A 16,774-nucleotide genomic window follows, 5' to 3' on the forward strand; every position below is an offset into this window, starting at 1 on the left:
GTATCGGGGTTGCTCTACAACAAGAGGATCACATGTAATCATGACAAGTAAGGTCACAGGCTTGGGTAAGATAAGGAAACTCTTTGGTGTAGGTGGTGGGATTGTTAGTGAAAGAGCCAAGAATCTTTTCAGTCTGGGAGAGACCAGACAGAGAGGAAGGACCATGGACCCTAATTCCTCCTTCAGTCCCTGCCACTTCCCTAAGGGGACCCAGAAGAGGACCACCCAGAACGGGTGTGGTGGCTAGGAGGTGAAAAAAAGAGGGGAGGCCGGATTGGGGAGCTGGAGGAGGTGAAGACTGAGAATCTAGAGGATCAGAAAACGTTGAAGAGGGTCCAGAGAGGGGAGAGTGAGAGGAGTCTCAAGACTTGGAGAGTGTGGCAGGTTTTCAGGAGGGAGGGGCTGGAGGGGGGCACGGGAGCACAAGAGAAAGCCAGCCTGGCCCTAAGGGATCTCTGACCATTTTCCATGGCGGTGACAGAACTCTTTAGGTCTGTAAGGATGGAGATGTCACAAGCGCCATGCTCGGCCCGTGGGAGCCATTGTCCAATTGGTATTGAGGCCACGCAGCGCTGCGGTAAAAGATGAGACGCTTAGGGCACATATCTGGCCTAAGCTCCAAGGGACCGAGGTTTGAGAGAAGGCATCTGCCGCGAGGGTGATAGATAAGCTTCAGTCAGAAGTTGGCTCTCAGAGAGAATTTGATTCCTATATTGGTCACACACACACTTAAGTTCATACAGGCAAGCCAACCCCAGGTTCCCAAAGTACCTCCGACTGAAGACAGCCGCTGAGACTTGTCTTACCCGGGCCTTCCACCTAGGTGGATGTTCTCTGGCTGTGGAAGTCTCTAGGCTCGAGGACCTGCAGTGCAGATGGTCACGCAGGGTGTTGAGCTGATAGGCCGCTTGTGCCGCTGTCAGGGAGCAGGCCGTCAGGGAGCCTTCGAAATTCATGCTGGGGGTGCAGCCCCCATCCCCCTATGTGAGTGTGCTGCTGGGGCAGGGCAGCCGCCTTGGGAGCTTTGGAACCGGATCCACCACAGGGCAGAGGAGGTCTGACCCCTCCTCCTTATGGTGGCAACTGAGTCCCTTCAGGAAGGCTCAGGTTGTCTGATGGCTTTGGAAAGCCTGAGGGTCCAAGCCACACCCTCGGCCCGCAGCCACCTTGCAACCAGGCAGGCCACAGAGCGCCTTGCCCTCCGTGCCTGCTGTTGCTGTTCCCGCCAGCACAGGGCCACGGCAGTCCCTGTGCCCCAGGTGAAGCACCGAAGCCCGCCTGCAGGCCCGTGGACCTGGGCCTGTTGTTCCATAGTGTCACTTCTCCTTTTTCAGCCAGGGGACCTCAGTGTCGGCTGACCTGGGCAAGTCGGCTTCTCTGAGTTCTACCCAAGCTGGTCAGTAAAACTCGCCCCACAGACCTGCCTGCCCCCGCACCCCTACACTGATGCTGGCTCTTCTGCTTTTCCACACCAGGAAGGGCCCAGCCTCACCTACACGACCTGTGGTCCCCCAGCCAGCTGAGGCTCCCCTCTTAGACTTATAAGCCTGTGGCCACTAGCATCTGGCCTCCTGCCCTCCCTGCCTCCCCAGGGTCCATATGGGGAACTACTGTGCTTTCTGCCCACCCCAGGGGGCCCCCGGTGCTCCCTCCAGCCATCCTCTCAGCTCTGCCCTCCCGGGGCAAACAGTGGTATTCCCCCTGTCTTTCTCCATCAGAAATGGTGGAGTCACGTGGGGCCCGAGGCCGCCTACTCCTGACACTAAGGGTGACCCTGGGCTGGCGGGTTGAAAGACAGGGGAACAGAGAGGAGGGAGCCGGAGGGGGCCGGTCACATGTCTGGCCCACGGGTGCACTGTCTCGTGTGTGTGAGAGGCCGGTGAGTGAGCAGGGAGAGGCTCCAGCTCCTGCTCCTGCATCCCCCCTCCCTGTCCCCCCTCTCCTCTCATGGAGAACCCCTGCCCACACCCTCCCCTGCTTCGTCTTCCCTCCCCACCTCCCCCCCAGCGCTGCAGCCCAGGCTGCACCTGCCTTCCCAGCTCTCCCCCTTCTCTCCCTCCCCCGTTTTCTCTCTGCTTCTCTCCAGCTGCCAGCTGATCGGGTCAGGCAAGTCCATCCAACCTGAGAGACCCAGGGCCCCCTTCGGCCTCTAACCAGACCCCTCCTCTTCCTGGGACACCTCTCTTCCCAGGCCTGCCTGGGTGACTGTTCTGTGACTTGGCCCCCAGCCCCCAAGCCTCCCCCTTCATCTGTGACTTTAGTCTGTTGTGGTGGTGAGCTGACACCCCAGGCGTGACCTCGGTGACTCTTGTGCCTCCTCGGTGGTATTGCTCCTGCCCTGCTCTATGCATGTCTATAAATACACGGGCACACACACACGTGCAAGCGCGCATCTCTGGTGCTGGGAACCGCTGGCTGTGCTGTCCTTCTGAGTCTTGTGGCCCAACCACAAGCAAACACTGTCACCCCAGCCACCCCCGCCAACACGTGCCGCCTCCGACGAGCCTCCCTGCCATTCCCTGCCTGTGCACAGTCAGCCCCCCCAGCCACCTTCCTGCCCCTTCCCCGAGCATGGGGGTGCTGCTCCGGCAGCTTTGTGCTTCTGGCCGCGACCAGTCCTGCTGTCTCTTGGCTGAGAATGAAACCCATTTCTGAACAATGGGGAGCAACGTGTTGTGTGCTGGTTGTGTTCTGTGGCGTTCAGGGGGAAGGGAAGGTTTAAGCATGGGGGCGCAGGGGTGCCTGGGAGGCACCAGTTTTTCCCAGGCTGCTCGGGAAAGCACCTGCACTTAGCTGGTCTTCATCTGAACCCTGCTGTGGCCATCAGGGGTAGAGTGCCAGCCTGGAGGACTCATGGGGCCTGGGTGGGAGCCCCAGAAGAACAGGGTGAGAGGAGAAATGCCTAGGCTGGAAGCCAGTACTCTGGCCCTCCCGGGGCAGCAAGCAGCCCACAGGCCCTACAGGTCAGAGAGCTGAGGGGGATTAGATGCCCTGACAGGCAGCGCCAATGCGCACCTTGCACCCCGAAGCCTGCCCTCTGCTGGCAGGACCCACACCCAGCGCAGCGCCTGAGCCCAGAACCCAGGGCCCCACCACGTGGTGAGTTCGGTTTATTCAGAAACAAAAGTGAAACACCAGGAACCACTCCCTGGCCTTGCCTCCTTCCTCTGTCCTGGGCGATCTATAAATAAGTTTCCTCGATGTCAACTGATTCATAGAAACCTCCTCTCCCAGGGGCCACCCCAGCCTCCGCTGTGATACAGGGGCCATCTCAGTCCCATGTACACATGTCCCAGCACAGTATGTACACCGCGGGGCGCCCGCGCGACTTCCGCCTGGCCTCCACCAGCCACCCCGGCCCAGCTTCTGGTCAAGCCCAGTTTTCCACAGGGTTGGGGGAGTGTGTACCCCCAAATTGCCTGAGTAAGCCATGCATCCCCTCTATGGGTACTTTCTGTAAAAGAAGCAGTGAAGGCCACCTCTCTGCAAATCCGGGGTGGCCCCAAGATAATCAGGCACAGAGGCCCACGGGACTTTTGCAAAGACAGCAAGTGGAGGCCACCCCCTTGTGGACTGCGGTGGCCTCATACCTGTGGGGCATTCGAGAGGAGCGACGGGGGAGGCCACCCCTTTGCGGATTGGGGTGGCCTCATGCCTGCAGGACTTATGTGAGGAGGGGGATGGGGGAGTTCTCCCCTTTGTGGATTGGGGTGGCCTCATACTTTTGTGAGGGGGCAAGGGGGAGACCACCCCTTTGTGCACTGGGGTGGCTTCAGGCCTGTGGATCTTTTGTGAGGGGCGGGACGGAAGAGGCCACTCCTCTGCAGATTGGGTGGCCTCATGCCCATGGGACTTTTGTGAGGCGGGAAGGAGTAGGCCACCCCTTTGCACATTGGGGTGGCCTCATGCCCGTGGGACTTTTGTGAGGAGGACAGCAGAAGCCACCCCTTTGTGGATTGGGGTAGCCTCATGCCCGCAGGACTTGAGGGGTGATGGGGGAGGCCACCCCTTTGCAGATTGGGGTGGCCTCATGCCCGCGGGCCTTTTGTGAGTGGGACAGGTTAACCTCAAGCTGCAAGACATGTGTAGTGAGCAGAGCCCCCCCTTAACAGGTGGGTTCCCACAAAATAATCGGGCACACAGTCCCATGGGGACTTTTGCTAGGTAGTAGGAGAGGCCTCCCCTTTGCAGATAGGATCACCTCCAGAATAATTGGGTGCAACAAAAAGTAAAAATAAAAAAAATAAAGAAAAATCAAAACAATTATTGGGTCCAACAAAAAATTAAAAACAAAACAAAACAAAGAAAAACAAAAACAAAATTGGGTGCAAAGGCCCATGGGGAAATTTCAAAAGGGAGCAGGGGAGGCCACCCCTTTGTGGATCTGGGTGGTCTCAAATAAACCACTGCTATCTCTGTGGCTACACTCTAGACAGGTGTTGGTGCCCACCTGCCCCAGCTGGTATCTCTGTCTGCACTTAGCCCCCGTGCTGGGCTTTCAAAGTGCTGCCCCGCTCGACATGGTTGGGGTGAGGTGGGGGGCACGTGGCCCAAAATTGCCTAATATAGCCTAGGCCCTCTGAAAGAAGGCCTGGTAAGGATTCAATTGGTCATTCAAGGAGCCCCTATATTGTAGAACGGAGCCCCCTAAATAACTAGCTGGATATTTCTAGCTCCTTGCCTCTGGAAGTATGATTAGTCCAGAGTTAAATGAAGACACAGCCCTAACCTCAGAGGCTAGGGTCTGCACCTATTTCACCCTATTAGATAGGGGAGTTGTTGGACCCCTTTTTTAAGCCGAGGGATGAAAGGACGACTGGGAAGGAGAGCCAAAGGATGGGGGGGAAAGCCTGGGGAACAGGGATGGGTTGGTGAGGGCCAGGTGGGGGCAGAGCCTCCGGCCCCATGCCGGTGGCCTAGACCACAATTATCTTCACCTCGTTGTCGTCAGCCTGGTAGAAGAAGGGAAGGCATGGGCTGTTTCCAATGGTGACGCCTTCCTGGGAGTTCTGCATTTCTTGAAGCAGCTGAACAACCTGCTGCGCAGAGGCGTTCTCGAGGGGAGTCAGGCCCAGCTGGGCCTCACCCTGGGTCGGCTACACATCGTGGACAAGGCTCACCTTACTTGGTTCTTTAGAGAGAGTAAGGGCATGAGCAGGGCACAGCGCAGGTTTTCTGATCCCATGCAGACCGGGTAAAGGAGGAGTCAGAGTCCTCAGTGGTTTTGCAGGTTTGTTATTGGGGTTCACCAGGCATATGGCAGGCAGGGGTGCTGGCTGGGGGGTTGGGAGGCTGGCAGGCCTCCGGCCCCCAGCAAATCTTCACTTTATCTGGGCTCTCTGGTGATCTTGGCTTCTCTACCGGCTTCAGCTTCGGCTTCTACTGCTGCTGCTGGCGTCCCCGCGACACCGCCCTTAAAAGCACAGTCTTAGCTCAGCTGAATCCCATCTACCTATGCCCACACCCTACTCCAGGTGCCCGCCATCAGGCATGCATTCAGGACAAGGATCCATCATCTATCCTGATGGCGGAAGGGCAGAAAAGCCTGATATTTTCTTTACCCTACAGAGAGACAGAGACAGGATGCTGTGTGCCTGGCGGAGTGTGCTCTTCCTGAACAGCCCCCCGTTAGGGGCTTTCCTCACCTTGGATGTTGGCGGTGCCAAGCTTCTTGGGGACTAGGCATGCGCTAGTGGGCTCAGCAGCAGGGTTCTGGGTGGGTGCTCAGGGCTTTGCCCGCCATTCGTTGCGTGCCTCCACCAGCCGCAAAACCAACTCTTGCAGCTCTAACAGCTTCACCTGGAAGCAGAGATGCTCAGAAGCCCGCCCCGCCCCCAGCCGCACCACCATGGAGCCAGAGCTCTGACTACCTTCATCTCCTCTTTGTCCTGGGCCAGCTGCCTTATGGACTCCTCCTTCTCTTGGTGCTCCTCCCTCATCACTGCTCTCTGGTTCTGGTAGAGAGTGATGTATTCTCCTAGGGGGAGGGCGCGCAGACAGCTCAGCTGCTAGGGTCTCCCCAGCCTCTGCATAGCACCCCAGCTGCAGGGTACAAGCCTCCCCGCTCACCGATGGTGTCAGTCTCTCCAGACATCTGGATACATCGATGCTCCAGCTCCTCCATCCAGTCCTGTAAGCCCACTTTCTCCTGCATGAGCTCGGTAAATTGGCCCTCGGCCAGACAGTGGGCTCAGGGGCTCAGCAGTGCCGGCCTGCCCAGCACCCAGCCCGCCCAGCCCTCTGGAAAACCACACTGTAGGGAAAGATAAAACTATCAGGCTTTTCTGCCCTCCCGCCTTTAGGATAGATGAGGGAACCCTGTGGTCTGAATGCAAGCCTGATGCAGGCACCTGGAGTAGGGTGTGGGCATATGTAGATGGCATTCACCTGGGCTAAGACCGGGCTTTTAAGGGTGGCATTCACAGCAAAAGCAGAGAAACATAAGCAGAACCGAGAGAGCAGAGCAGCAGAGACCACCAGAGAACGCCAGAGAGCCCAGAAAGAGTGAAGACTTGCTGGGGGCTGGGAGGCCTGCCAGCCTCCTGACCCCCTAGCACCCCTACCTGCCATGTATCCAGTAAATCCCAATAAAAGCCTACAAAAGCCACTGAGGCTTCCAGGACACTCTTCTCCTGGACCGAGTCTGCTGGATCAGAAAACCTGCCCCGTGTCCATTCCTTCCTCTCTTACAATTGGTGTAAGTCAGCAAGATGATCCATGTAGACCGGTATGGAGCCCTCCGAAGACCGGGAGGGACTGAGGAGCAGCAGACAGTGTTTGCCTGTGACAGCGCTGGACGTGTCATGGCGGGACAGGGGAAGGGAAAGGTGCGGGACCTGCGGGATGAGACCTCGCCTGGAGGAGGAGATGCCCGAGAGGACCAGCCAACAATCCCCGCCTAGGCAGCAAGAATCGTCGGGGGAGAAAGGACCACGACTCAGAGCTCCCCAGTGTGGACAAAGGGAAAAGACGATGAACTTGGACTAATGGACTAACAATCCCGCCAGAAGGGGGAGGACCTTGGCAAGTTTGATATGTTTTGGGGACCCTGAGGAAGGATGGGATTGTACACCCCCAGAGATGGGAGTCTGGGGGTGTCAGTGGGCCTTGGTGGCCAAAGGCAGCCGGTGTACTGCCCAGCGGCTAAGCAGAGGAGAAAAGCCAACTGAGAAGGCAAAAGCTGGTGCTAAGTTCGGGAAGCCCTGAGCGGCTGTTAAGCACTACGTAAGCTAAAGGCCAGTGAGTCTTTTAAAATCACCTGTGGGTGATGCCCTGCTCATAGTTGAGTGAGGGTGAGGAGCTGAGGAGCCCATCTTTGGGGGATGGGTAGGGAACGTGGCTTGTGGTGGAGCCCACAGCCAAAGAGGGGACCCAAGAGAGGCCGCATGTGGACTTGTATCCACGGATCCCCGACCCATGTGCTTGTGCAGTGGGTTGGCCTGAGTGCAGGGGCCTGAATGTTGGCGCGTTGGAGCGACCACAGATAGAAAACCCTGAGGGATGGGCGATTACCCCCAAAGAGTACAGAATCGCCAACCCAAGAGTGAGTGCATCCTGGGGGTGGATGCGGTGTGTGGCTTGTGGCCGAGACTGCAGCCGGAGGGGGCCGGGAGGCCTGATGGCTCCCGGCGTGTGACAGCTGATGCCTGAGTGGTTCCCTCCCTCGCATGAGCAGTGCCTTCGGCAGCGGAAGTGGTGGATCATCTACTGGTGCCAATAATTGTCTTTTGCACTAGGTTGATGCCCTGCCTGGACTTATTTGTGTTCTGTTATATTTCATTGTGATATATTTCATTTGCTTTTGTGGGCCATGGCTGCAGTGTTCATATTCGTCAATAGAAACGTGTGTATCACTTGTATAGACTGTCTGGCAGAAAACCCTGAGGGGGTGGATTGTAGGGTAAGGTAAAAGTATCAGGCTTTTCTGCTCTCCTGCCCATAGGATGGATGATGGAACCCTGCGGCCCCAAATGCATGCCTGATGCGGGCACCTGGAGTAGGGTGTGGGCATAGGTAGATGGGATTCACCTGGGCTAAGATGGGCTTTTAAGGGTGGCGTCACGGGGACGCCAGCAGAAGCAGAGAAGCAGAAGCAGAACCGAGAGAGCAGAGCAGCAGAGACCACCAGAGAACGCCAGAGAGCCCAGAAAGAGTGAAGACTTGCTGTGGGCTGGGAGGCCTGTCAGCCTCCTGGCCCCCTAGCACCCCTACCTGCCATGTATCTGGTAAATCCCAATAAAGTCTGCAAAATTCACTGAGGCTTCCAGGACTCACTTCTCCTGTACCTGGTCTGCTGGATCAGAAAACCTGCCCTGTGGCCATTCCTTCCTGCCTTACACACACTCACCTGCAGTTTCTCCATGGCTCCCTGAAGGGCCTGGTGTGTCTCCCCAGGCACACTTTCCCCCCGGGGGCTGGGGCCTCCATCTTCTCAGTCTCCTGGTCCCATGGGGCTACCTGCTGAGCCAGGAGCCACCAGAGCAGCTTTTGCTCATTTAGCTGTCTGTGCAGCGGCGCCTGTTCTTCCTCAGCACTGGCCAAGGCCAAGTTACAAAATGCCACCTGTGGGCCAGAGGTGCAGGGTGCCCCTGTGGGCCCGGCAGGAGGTTGGGAGGCACACCTCTCAGGGCCTCCGTGGGCACACCTGAGATTCGAGGATGGTGTTGGTGTCTACACACTGGCTCCCAGCAGAGGTGGGTGAAAGCTTAATCAAAGGGAGGGGAACCAAGAAGAAGGGTGTGCTGGTGGGAGGGGGAAGGTGGGGCAGGGAAGGGGCCCCAGGGCCGAGCTCACCATGGCCTCGCAGCTGTCTAGATCGTCCGGGATGCTTAGTTTTGTCAGGGGACCCTTGTCCTCCTCTTCCTCCTCCTCTTCACCGTTCAGTCCATTTACTGTTGGGGGGGCAGCCAGAGGGGCTCAGAGAACCCCTGGGTTCTGAATCAGCCCTGAAAGCCAGCAAGATCTGCCCCCTCCTCTCTGTGCAACCCCGCGCCAGCAAGTCCCCAAAGGAGAAGGATCCAAGTTGTCCTAAGGGTGGCTTCCATCTCTTTGGAGTGCTCCTTCAGGGGTGTCGGAAACTCTTCAGCAGACTGAGACTAGCACTGGAGACAACACTCCACCAGAGTGTTGATGCTGTGTTGCTGGGCACTGTCCCTTACAGTTCCCTCCCTCTGTATTTACTTAGTTCCAACAGGGAATCAGTTAGTTGGTGATTTTGTTCTGGTCATGAGGTGGCAGAGAGACCTGTCCTTGCTGACCTTTGCTTTTTCCCAGTGGTTCTCGGCTGGCCTTAGGCTATTTGTAGGTCACCGTGGAATCCTTGTCTTCCTCTGATGGCGACCGGAGCCGCTCGATCACCTCTGTGGTGATTTCTTCACCGTTCTCCACAGTTCCCATTTGTGGGGTGCGGTGCCTGAAATAGTTCCTCTCTACTCAGTGTCCCACTTGATCTGTAGTTCGTTCTTGCAGTTTTTTTTTTTTTTTCCCTCCTTTCCGTTGGTCGGAGAGAGCCTACTCAGTGGGTGGGGGAGGGTGGTGAAACTTTTCTCAGATGTGACCCAAGAACCCCAACTGTGAACCCAACACCTCTCCAAAATATCACTCCTCACCAATGTCAATGTTACAAAAACAAGAAAAGTCAGAGAAACAGTCAGCAAAAGGCACATCGAGGAGAACTGGCTGTAACTGAGTGAGGCAATTTGGATTATGGAACATAAAATGTACGTTAGGAAGAACTGATGAAATTAAGCACGGAGTTTGGTAACTGTGTCAACATTGCTTCATTAGCTGTGAAAAAAAAAAAAGACAACACTATTCATGTAAGATGTTAACAAAGTGGAAATGGTGTGGGATTAATAAGAACTGTACTATCTTTGCAACTTTTCTGTAAATTTAACAGTATTCATTAAATGTTATGTTTTTTTTTTTTTTTAAGTCCTCAATACTAAATAGGTTGTAAAAGGAAAAAATGATCTACTTTCCTGTTTCCCCAGGTTTTGTTATCCAGAGGCTGGAGAGAGGGGTCCTGGGGAGAAAAGCTGGAAACCTCACACCCAGGGCATTCCCCCGAGTCTCCTCTCCTCTGAGCCCTGCTTCTCTGACTCCTCACAGAGCATCTCACCACCAGGATGCCGCCCTCCAGGACCCCCAACTCTGCCCATCTCAGAACCGGCCCTGTCCGGCAGCTCCACCAGAATCCGAAACACTCCACCAGAATCGGGAAACAGTCAGACAACCCTTTTTATACCGGGGCTGCCCAGTAACAGTTTGGCGCAGTAAAGAAAAGGGGAGCCAAGCTAAACTTTCTCAAAGGAAGGGACAATTCATTGCGCCCCCAGGCAAGCGTCATACCCAAGATGGGTGTCCCTGAAATCGTGCCCGTTGTGGGGGGAGATGTCATTTCATAGGGTGAGGAGAGGTTAGGCAGGAAAACTGGGTTGGTAGCGGGGGGGAAACAGGCTTAGGGGGAACTAAGTTGTTTTTTCGTGGAGCCGAGTTGTTTTCTCCTGCTTATGGCTTCAGTTTCGGTTTGATGGAATCAGGGGTACTGGTGTCAGGGCCATCCTGTTGTTTGTATGTGGGCTTCCCCATTCCTGGCCCCTGCATCGACCTTTCATACCAGCCTTTTGTTGAAAAGGGGCAATGGTTCTCTCTTTGGCTACTTCCTGCTGGACAGGGGCAAAGACCAGGGTGGGCGCTCAGGCCTGGTTATGAGACAGTCTTTGCAGCGCGAGGATATGGGTGGAGAAAGAGTTGGTTAAAGGTGGTATGGGTCAATTCTTGGATCCGGTGTTGGATGAAATGGACTAAGCATGGGGCAAAAAGAAAAAATGAGGAGATTAGGATAAGAAGCCCTGTGAGTGGTAATACCTGGTCCGAGGCTGTGCTGATCTGGAATTGCTGGGCATAGACAGAAGAACTGGAAGTGGCTTGAAGAGATGGGATTAGAAACAGAGGAAGGAGAGGGGCCTCCCCGGTGGTGCAGCGGTTGACGGTTGAGCGCTGGGTTGTGAAGCTGCCCACAGCCTCTACAGCACTGGTTCAATCCCTGGCCTCAAGGCGAGGGTCCCACATGGCGGGCAGACCTCTCCTGCCGCCCACTGCTCCCCTCAGCAGTGTGCTTCGTCAAGTCTGCCTGTTCTGCTCTTCGCTTTGTCTCTGGTGAGTTCTCTCACCCTCTTGTGTTTCTGACTGTACCCAGTGCTTGCATAAATAAATCTTTAAAGAAAAAAAAAAAAGAAACAGAGGAAGGAGAATCAGAGGGCCTCTACTCTATAGGCTGAGTGGGATGTGGACCAGGGATGCATTGATGCAAACCCGAGTTGGGCCCATGTGCTTGTATACATACTGCTTGTCCACAGGGACCACTTTGACCCTGGACAGCTGATGCCTTGACAGCCATTGGTGTAGTCAGGATGATCGTGTGTGGACCCATCCACTTTGGCGGAAGTGGTTTTGGAGAGATGGCTTTCAGAAGAACCTGGTCTCCAGGGCACAGCAGGTTGACAGGTGCATCAGGGGACAGAGGCACAGGTTGTGGCAGACAAAGGTCTGCGTGTTCTTGGAGCAGCTGTCTGAGCAAAGAGAAGTATGGAAAATATCCAGCCAACAGTGTAGGTTGGACGCGGAGCTCATGGTTAGTAAGAAGAGGTCTGCCATACATCCGTTCAAGGGGGCTCAGGAACAAGGGGCCATGGGGAGTGGTTCGGAGGTGCACTAAAGCAGCTCCACCCAGGATTTGTGGGCTCTGTGGAGAGTTTGGCTAGGTGGTCTCTGGTCAGACCATTTACCCGTTCTACCTTACCAGAGGATTGCAGTCGGGAGGGAATGTGTAGTTCCCAGGTGATGCCCAGGGAGGAGACCTGTGGAGTAATCTTTGAGATAAAGGCAGGTCCACTGTCCGAATGGTGATGGTGTCCACCGTAGTAAGAAGAGGGTGTTACCTGCGTTAGGGAGTGGAACACCCGTGAAGCCTGGCAGGATGGAGAGTCGAGGATTGGGAGAGGGAGATGAGAGGGTCTTTGACAAAGAGAGTAGAAATCTAACAGACAAGAGGGTGATGGAGGGGAGAGAGCCTGATGAGTGAGCAGGTCCTGGAGCCAATGTGGAGAACTAACATTTACAGGTTGGCCCAGTGTGGGTTTTAAGGCCTTAGGTCTAGCGAGACGAGAAGCTGTCGCAAGTGCACGCAGGCAGGGCTGCCATCCTCTTACAGTGGGATCCATTTGTTTAGAGAAATAAGCAACTGCTCGCTGGACTGGTGTAGGTTGGCCCAGAACCCCTAGAGCAACGCCCTGTTCCTCATCTGTCAATAACAGGAATGGCTTTCCCGGGTCTGGAAGTGCGAAGGCTCATCTCAGAGAGCTTTTCCTGGATAAAGCAGAGAAAATGGGGTGTAGAAACAAATAAAAGCATGATCATGATCACCAGGCCTACTATGGGAAGGATCCATGGCAGTAAGGGAGAGTTGGTCCAAGTTTGGATGTCCTGGCCCCAGCTTCAGCTGACAAAAGGTCAGTCAGAGGGGGCTTTGCTTGTCAGATGAGCAAGCCCAGGAATGTGTTGGAGGAGGGGGAGACACCTGAGTACACACGATTTCTCACCAAAACCTCCCTCTCAGACCTTCAACACTTTCTTTTGCTTGCTTTCATTCTAATGCCATTTCATTTTACCCATCTGGCTTTACATAATCTTAAGGCCCTTCAGAATATCCCTCTTCCATACATTTCTTTTTTCAAACACACATACCTCACCTCACTTGCATTTACCAGACTTAGCAAAACCTTAGTTTTAGAAGGGAATTGAACACCATCTAACCAATGATGAAAAAACACCAATTTAAGGTAGACAGCCCCTGTAGTTTTTCATTCCTGTACCCAGTGATTTAATTGGCAGGGAATGGTGTCCAAAGCCTGCATCTGTTGGGCATATTAATGTTTCCAATTTGGCTAAGGTCACCCTGCAGGGTTTGAATCCAGGGAGGAGGAAGGGTGGGTAGCCCTCTGGAGAGGATTTTTAAAAGGAGAAATTCCAACTGGACTGACACTGTGTAAGAATCCCAAGTTGCAAAATCCCTTCTGCACGTACTCCATGACGAGCTGCAGCTTCAGCCCAGGGGACACTGGACACCTAGGTGTGCTCACTGCGGGACTGAGACTGATCATAGCCTAGGCTTCGTGGAGCAGGAAGATGTGCGGATTTTCCAGCTGAGCAGGTCATGGTGGATTAGGGCTGCTCTGTGAATAACCTCTGCCCACCTTGGAGAGTCCCGTTTGGATTCTAATATACTGGTCCCAGAGTCTTTCTTAAGGGGAGCTAGAGAGCCTATCTTTGTGCTCCTTGCAATCTGCACGATTTACCACCCAGGCCCAAGCCTTTGCAAGAGCTCCTGCATCCTCTGCACCATCTGTGTGCCCAGGGGTGAGCAGCAGGTCTCTCCCACCAAGGGGGCAGTACCTAAGATGGGGGAGAGAGGCCTAGGGTTCTTCGCCTGTGGCCCTGGGACCTCTGGAGGCTCTGCCCACACAGCCCCACACCCCTCTCCTGGTCCTGTACCTGCTCAACTCTCCCCAACCCCTTCACACACCAACCCTCACCCGCTCTGCTCCTCTCCAGATGCTTCACCAGTTTCGTTGCCTGCCTGGTCCTTCACCTGCTCTGCCCCAGGGACATCAGTGCTGCCCAGACTTCTGTGCTGCAGTCCTGTGAGTCTCATGCTGCTCTTGGCCCCTCTGACTGGGCCCAGCCCCGGAGCCTCTCCAGAGCCTCAACCTTCCCTGGTGTACTCCTGTTCACCATGGCCACTGAGTGCTTGTTCTTTGGGGGTGGGGGGTCTTCTGCCGGGTATGGTGCTATTTTTAATCTTTGTTGCTCTCCAGTTCCAATGCTGCACAGCAGAAACAAAATTCTAGGATAATTTCTAATACTCTATCTCTGGCCCTGATGATTGCTGAAGGGGCCACTGCACTGGAAGGCCAGTCACATATTGGGGGACGTCTTAGGGTGGTGCTGGAGGGCTGGGGAGCTGGACTGATCCTGTTGGCCCTGCTTTCCTGGTCCCTCTCCAGCTGGGGGCCTGTCTCAGTGGTGCTGCCGTGCTCCCCAGTGTTCTCCAGCTGGAGGACTGACACCGCGGTGCTCCTGTGCTCCCCAGGGTCCTCCTGCTGGGGTCTAGCCACAGAGGTGCTGGTGTCCCCCCAGGCATCCTCCAGCTCTGGGCCTAGCGCAGAGGGACTGCCCTTTGGGGTGTCCTCTAGCAGGGGGCTTGGACCTGCAGCAGTGGTGTGCTGCTGCGCATCCTCCAGCTCAGGGACCTGGTGGAGTTGACCCTGTTGTCCGGGGTGGCATCCTTTCCCCTCTTTTGGATTTCCTGCTTTCGCAGGATTCCTGGCCTTGGGGCATTCCCCAAAACCTCAGGCTGAGGGAGTGGGGTGGGTATCCTTTCCAATCTTCTGCACTGGGTGCTTTCCCAGGATACCCGGCCTTGGGGTATTCCCCGAAACCTCAGGTGCCGGCGGGGTGGGTGTGGGTGGGGAGTCCTTGTAATCAGGGTAACCAGGATCCCGGAAGGTGACGCGCTTCGGCACCTGGAAGGTAACGCGCCTGGGCCGCTCCTCGCCCTCCTCCTCATAGTCCTCCTCCCCCGCCTGCTTCCTGGAGCGGAGGATCAGGTAGGTGGCCATGACCTCGCGGTACTTGTTAGTGTCAATGGCCTCCCGAATTTCCTGCCTCTGGTAGCCCAGGCGCTCCATACCTTTGGTTATGGCCAGGTCCTGGGGCAGAGCGACGGCTCGCTGAAGGGCAGGAGTCCCCTGCTCGTTTCTGCTACCCAGGCGTGCTGCTGGATGCTCTCCAGGGTGCTGCGCTTCCAGGGGTCCCGTGCCAGCATTTTGGCCAGCAGGTCCCCGCCCTGGACCATGAAGTAGGTGGTCTGGTGGACGTTCCCACCCAGGACGCACTCCCTGATTGCCCTGAGGCTGGGCCCCCTGAAGGGCAGTGTGCCGGTCACCATTTCGTAGGGCATGATGCCCAGGCTCCACACGTCCACCTTGGGGCCGTTGTACTGCTGGCCAAGGTAGACCTTGGGGGCCCTGTATTCTGGGCGACAGCAGCACGTGCTCAGCGCCTGGGGGAAGCCTTGGACACTGAGCCCGAAGAGGTAAAGGACCTATAGAAAGAAAACTATAACACACTATTAAAAGAAATAGAAGAAGACACAAATAAATGGAAAGACATCCCCTGCTCATGGATTGGTAGAATAAACATTATTAAATGGCCATCCTACCAAAAGCAATATACAGATTCAATGCTATTCCAATCAAAATCTCAATGTCATTCTTCAAAGAACTAGAACAATTATTGATGAAATTCATATGGAATTACAAAAAACTCCGAATAGCCAAGCTCTCCTGAAAAAAAAAAGAAGGGAATGGAGGCATCACACTCCCAGACTTCAAACTCTACTACAAAGCCATAATCATCAAAACTGCATGGTATTGGAAGAAGAACAGACACACAGACCAATGGAATCGAATAGAAAATCCAGAAATAAACCCACAGATTTATGTCAACTAATCTTTGACAAAGGAGCAAAGACTATGCATTGGAGCAAAGAAAGTTTGTTCAATAAATGGTGCTGGGAAAACTGGGTTGCCACATGCAAAAGAATGAAGCTTGACCACTACCTCACACCATACACAAAAATCAACTCAAAATGGATTAAAGAACTAGACATAAGACCTGAAACCATAAAATACATAGAAGGAAATATAGGCGAAACACTACATGATTTGCACATCAAAGACATCTTTACAAACACATCACCCAAAGCAGTGATAGTGAAGGCAAAGATAAACAGCTGGGACTACATCAAATTAAAGAGCTTCTGCACAGCAAAAGAGACAATAACAAAAACAAAGAGAAACCCCACCAACTGGGAGAACATTTTTTTTTATTTTTATTTTTTTTTTAATTTTGTTTTTTATTTATTTTTTTAATAATAAATTTTATTGTTATATTCCCCATACAATTGCAGTCCCCCCATTCTGACCCCAATCCCTCCCCTCCCGCCCCGCCCCCCTAAAAGTGTCTCTGGTTCATAGTTTTTTGTTGATTTTGATTTTCACTTTCTTATAGTTATTCATTTTCCTGGTCCCTTATTTAAGTTTTCTAGATTCCTGCTATGAGTGAGACCATCCGGTATTTTTCTTTTTCTTTTTGGCTTATTTCGCTGATCATGATCCCTTCCAGCGCCATCCATGTTGCGGGAGAACATTTTTTTACACAACACTAATGATAAAGAACTGATCACAAAAATCTGCAAAGAGCTGATGAGACTCAACAACAACAAAGAAAATAATCCAGTCAAAAATTGGGCAGAAGAGCTAAAAAGAAACTTCTCTGAAGAGGAAATGCAAATGGCCAACAGACATATGAAAAAATGTTCAACATCACTTGTCATCAGGGAAATGCAAATCAAAACTACCATGAGATACCATCTTACACCAGTGAGAATGGCACATATTAAAAAAACTAGCAACAACAAATATTGGCGAGGGTGTGGAGAAAAAGGAACTCTCTGCACTGCTGGTGGGAGTGCAAACTGGTCTAACCACTATGGAGAGCTGTGTGGAGATTTCTGGACCTACTAAACATAGAGCTTCCATATGATCCAGCAATTCCACTCCTAGGTATTTACCCAAAGGACACAGAAACATCAATTCCAAAGAACACCTGCACCCCTACGTTTATAGCAGCACTACTTACAATAGCTAAG

Source organism: Talpa europaea (genome assembly GCF_964194135.1).
Source record: "Talpa europaea genome assembly, chromosome: 2".
Lineage (NCBI taxonomy): Eukaryota > Metazoa > Chordata > Mammalia > Eulipotyphla > Talpidae > Talpa > Talpa europaea.